Consider the following 6,079-nt stretch of genomic DNA (forward strand, 5'->3'; position numbering starts at 1 on the left):
AATGCAGCACAGAAATAATAATATTGTGCATTTTAAACAGATTTAAAGACAAGTTACCGATTGATGGGTATATATATACATAAATTATGCAAAAAATTATTTTGTATGCGATTAATCGCAATTAATCTTTTGACAGCCCTACTTTTTACAAATGACTTATCTGTGAGCTTCATTATTTAAAAAAAAAAAATGTGTCCTCATAGTATTTAATCAAAAAAGCAAATCCCCTCCTCGAAACGATTTTTTAACTTCCGATCACGGTATGGCAGGTGGACGGGGCACAGAATAAGATTACAGCGATTACACTCTTAGAACAGATGTGTTAAAACAATACATTAGTGATGATTCTGAGACAACACACTAAATGCGTTGTCCCAGAATCCACCCATCTCTGTGTTATTATTGAAACAACACATTTTGTGTTACTTTTAACACAACTTGTGTTTTATTTGAACACAAAATCAACAGAAAATAATTACACATAATGTGTTAAAAGCTTAACACAAAAAGATGTGTAAAATCCAACGATCTAATCCATTCTCAATGGATAAATTCACGTCCAGCCCTACCATTTTTTATTTCAGAAGTTGTTTTACTTGGATATACATCACTTAGGAAAATGACGACAATTGCTACTTCTGTTTCATTGTGACTTTTAACTTAAAAATTGTGTAAAAATTGTTGTCAACTAATTTTTTTAAGGTTAATCTTAACTGAAAATTTTAAGGCAGACAGGTATATAACTTTTTTAAATTGAATCATCTTTTATTTATACTGTAGGTCCCAAAATGTTGAAGCACCAATCCAAAAAGCACATGCATCCATCAAGAGCCATAATGTCACCAAAGATTTGTAAGTCGATTTGTGTTATTTTTGGGGTTTAGCTAAAGGTAAATCCCACACCTAATTGTGATATTTCTTTGCAGCATAGCCAAATGTCACTTAATCCACCTGTTTTACTCTATAAACTATGTACAACATGCAGCCAACTCCGCTATACGTTCTCTCTCCCGCTCCGTTACCTGGCAACCGCAAGCGCAAACTTTGGATCAGTCCATTTCTGACGAAATGGTAGGGGTGTTTGGAATGGTCCATGTATTGGGAATATAGTTTCTACATTATTCATTAAATTAATATTATTATTCACTCTTTCAGACCCCTCTATTTATTACTTTGTATGCAAAGAGGGAGTGATTATGATGATTATTATTATAAGGGTTTGTTCAGTTCAGTAGTGTTGTTGTAATTATGTCAAAATCAGAAGTATAACAGTAAATAAAAATCGGTTCAGCATATCGGTTATCGGGCACATAAGCATCCAAATATTTGTTATTGGTATCGGTTTAAAAAAATGAGTATCGGTCGATCTCTACCCTCATGCCATCCCAAATGTATATGTATACCTTTCCTTTGTTCAGCTGAACATATATTTTTATAAAATGTCCATTTATATACTTACACTGTAAAACGATTTGTTTGTTCAACTTAAATAAGTAAGTTACCTGGTTGCCTTGAAAAGTTAGTTAATTTAACTTCACAAGTCACAATGAAATTAAATTTAAAAACAAAAATTTTTGGGAAATATTGTGGTTGTTTTTACTAGGGCTGTCAAAAGATTATTCGTGATTAATCACATACAAAATAAAAGTTTTTGTTTGCATAATATGTGTGTGTGTGTGTGTGTGTGCTGTACACACATATATGTATAATAATATTGTGCATTTTAAACAGATTTAAAGACAAGTTACCGATTGATGGGTATATATATACATAAATTATGCAAAAAATTATTTTGTATGCGATTAATCGCAATTAATCTTTTGACAGCCCTACTTTTTACAAATGACTTATCTGTGAGCTTCATTATTTAAAAAAAAAAAATGTGTCCTCATAGTATTTAATCAAAAAAGCAAATCCCCTCCTCGAAACGATTTTTTAACTTCCGATCACGGTATGGCAGGTGGACGGGGCACAGAATAAGATTACAGCGATTACACTCTTAGAACAGATGTGTTAAAACAATACATTAGTGATGATTCTGAGACAACACACTAAATGCGTTGTCCCAGAATCCACCCATCTCTGTGTTATTATTGAAACAACACATTTTGTGTTACTTTTAACACAACTTGTGTTTTATTTGAACACAAAATCAACAGAAAATAATTACACATAATGTGTTAAAAGCTTAACACAAAAAGATGTGTAAAATCCAACGATCTAATCCATTCTCAATGGATAAATTCACGTCCAGCCCTACCATTTTTTATTTCAGAAGTTGTTTTACTTGGATATACATCACTTAGGAAAATGACGACAATTGCTACTTCTGTTTCATTGTGACTTTTAACTTAAAAATTGTGTAAAAATTGTTGTCAACTAATTTTTTTAAGGTTAATCTTAACTGAAAATTTTAAGGCAGACAGGTATATAACTTTTTTAAATTGAATCATCTTTTATTTATACTGTAGGTCCCAAAATGTTGAAGCACCAATCCAAAAAGCACATGCATCCATCAAGAGCCATAATGTCACCAAAGATTTGTAAGTCGATTTGTGTTATTTTTGGGGTTTAGCTAAAGGTAAATCCCACACCTAATTGTGATATTTCTTTGCAGCATAGCCAAATGTCTCCAATAACAGCACTCTACACAAATGTTTCCCTCAGACTCTGCATATTTTTGTAAAAACACAACTTTAGCCACTTACATATGGGAGTTGAGCTGGTTTATATAACATATGAAAAATATTTATAAGACCTATTTTATTTATAGAGTGCCCAAAATGAAGATGTAACGAGAGAGGAATGGAGGCGTTTGTTTAGTTCTTTAATATACAAGTCAATTAAGTTTCAGATGGCATCTACTGTAATATTTCAGTGGACTTGGAGGCAGCCAGGAGGAGCAGATAGGGTTGTTACCCTGGAATGTAACAACGAAACAGTTTCTCACTTTTTGGCGACGAAAAGACAAATACTGTCCTGGGCTCTGACCCCACCGAGACAAAATGGGTTTTGTTCTCTGATATATTTCCTGTCCACACTTGAACGAATGCACTCGAATGCTTTATTCTGACAAACTGACGCTTTTGTTTTTATTATGTTGAAATATTCTTAAACCTTTCTGTTTTATATCTGGCTTGCACTGATTACATTGAAAGAAACTGCTGGCACATTTTTATTCATAAAGTTTAACCTCTTGAGATTTAAAACTATAATCTTGTTGCACATCACTCAACCACCCTTTTAAAAACCAAAGAATAAAAATCGAAAAATTGAGACGTCACGGTAAAAAAAAGGCTTTGCACTCACTCTACAGTAATTCTTCGACAAACAACACTAAAGTGATTTACTGCCGGGGCCCAGACACCGATTTCATGCAGATTCGCATAGAAAGAGCCACCCCTGCCGCATTGTAAGTGAACTAATATTGTATTACATACATATCAAATATTAAAAACTCGTTCCGCGTGAGATACTTTACAAGCAGAGGATGTATTAAAAGGCCCTTGTTCCCCCAGATGCGGTAGCTAATGTGTTTCAAGCTGAGGGAGTTCATTTCATCGCGTATAAGAAAGAGAAGAGAGAGATCTTTAATAAAATAGCCGAAATCTACATTCCAACAGTAACATTATGAAAGTACATAAGTCAGTTGCGCCTGTCATTTTACTGCCATCGTCTTTAATTATGATATTTGCCTTTGGGAGAAGAAAAATACATTTGAAGTTATTGTTGCTTCTTTTCATGGTGGGTTTTGGACAGGAAGATTTAGTGCTCTGAGGAAAGACTTACTCAAATACTCCCGTGGACAGACCGACCTACCATTACAGTTATAAGTCTTGCTGCTATACTTAGCCTTTTGTTTGTTAGGTTTTATTCAGATTCTGGGTGCATTTAGACTTTTACACATTAAAGGATTCAGTGTACAGATCTCTAACCGTGACATCATTGCAGAGTATTGGGAGGTCATCGATCAATATTGGCAGGGACGTGCACAGGAATTTTGAGGGGCAGTTGCTCTGGAACCCTCCGAAAAAAAAAAACATTCACAGGCTATATGAAGGACTGAGAATAACAGGGTCTTTATTAAAATATATATTCACAAAGAAGAACACAGAAAAACATGACTTGAGTCAGGAAAATCCCTTCATCAATATCCCTATCAATATCTTATCAAGTCACTGATAGGTTTCTCCAAATGTAATAACGAGTAAATTATCGGTTTAATATCATTTTTGGCTGAACTATCCCTTTAACCATTTTAAATAAATGGTTTACACATACATGATACAAACTGATTTTACACAAAACTCATGTTGAATCTCATGTCACGTGTGTGTTGTGAGAAGCACTTACATCATACAGTACAGTATACAGCAAATCAGATGTCAATCATCAATGGATTTTCTCAATGGATCTGTGCTTCAGTGTTTCTGTAGGTTGCACGCGTTTAACTGGGTCTGACGACGAACAGGTCGCGGTTACAGTACATGTGTGAAGTTTTGCTTTTAGTTAAAAGATTAGCAAATTAGTATTCACGTCATCCAACATTCTTCATTTTCTGCATGTTTCTACATAGGCTACGAGTAAAACAGCATCAGACGATTCAGTTTTTGCATTCATTCAAACTGATTCGCAAACCAATTCAAAACGTTTGGCCCATAGATATTTATAAAGGCTAGATGTCTTACGGCGTAGTCTCTAACGGCATCACCTGGCGGCCATCTTACCACAGACAGCTCGCTCACTCGTAGCATTTAGTTTAATGGTTCAGGTACTTCTAAATGACCATGACTTGCTCAATTTTCTACTGAATTTCAAACGGTTTGTTTTTTTACAAACGTTATTAACGTGGCTATAATTATGGATGCTTTAACATGTTTCATGATTTTTTTATTTATTTTTTGTATAAGTATGCAGTGTCATAGGTACATCTTTGACATTTATAACAAACCAAACAGTTTAAAAATTGGTAAAAAATTTAGCAAGTTATGGTCCTTTAAACGTACCTGCATCATTGAAACTTAATGCTACGAGTGAGCGAGTGCCCTGTGGTGATGGCCGCCAAAATGCGGACGTTCCACTCAATTGGCCAGCAGCGAGGGCGAGACATCTAGCCTTTATACATATCTATGGTTTGGCCCAATTGCTTTGTAAAGAATCGACTCAAAAGACTCATTTATTTGCCATACTTTGTAAGGAATCGACTCAAACGAGTCATGAATTCGCGAATGTCCTAGAAACACGAAACGGCAATTTAAAAATGAAATACATATTTCGTATTTAATTAAAATACAGGAACGAAGGAACGCCGCCCAGTCTAACAAAGTTTATTTTTTTCCACCTCGTTGCCCCGGCAATCTGAGCAACCCACCTGTGCACGTCCCTGTAATATTGGGGTTGCTTACGTTACTATTATTGTGTACTGGTCATTGGGGCTGGGAGATGTTGACCAAAATTCATATATCTGTAATTTTGGGATGAATGGCGATATACAGTATGATAAATATCTTATGGAATATGGAATAAATGTTTCCTTGCAAGTTAATGTGAGATGTCACAATTATCTTTAATAAAATGGCGTATGATGAAAATAATTCAAAGACATGCAAGCTGGTCAAAAAGTTTATGTCTGAACTTAGTGTACATTTCTGGCAGATCTTTTGTTGCAAAAAAGCAGGGTTCATATCTAACAATACCAATATAGAGTGTATTGTCTCTTGCTGGGAAAAAAATATTTATATATTACCAAAACTCAATATTTCGCACGGCCCTGGGGTCTGATTTATAAAACTGTGTGTAGGATCCTTACTAAAAGTCCACGTACACACAAAAGACAAAAATGGCAAACGCCAAAAAATATTAAGACTTATAAAACAAAGCAATGTTCCATTTATAAATCACACATCACCTGCAAGTGTGCATACATGAATCATCCTCAGATTCCACCCTTTAAGCCCATTCTCCCATCAAGTTTGTTTTTTATAGATCACAACCTTTGCATGGGAACCGGTATACGCACATTTGTAGCCTCGTTTTGTGCATACGCACGTTTAATAAATGAGACCCCTGGTCTTTATAA

The sequence above is a fragment of the Paramisgurnus dabryanus genome, chromosome 22 (genome assembly GCF_030506205.2).
Source record: "Paramisgurnus dabryanus chromosome 22, PD_genome_1.1, whole genome shotgun sequence".
Lineage (NCBI taxonomy): Eukaryota > Metazoa > Chordata > Actinopteri > Cypriniformes > Cobitidae > Paramisgurnus > Paramisgurnus dabryanus.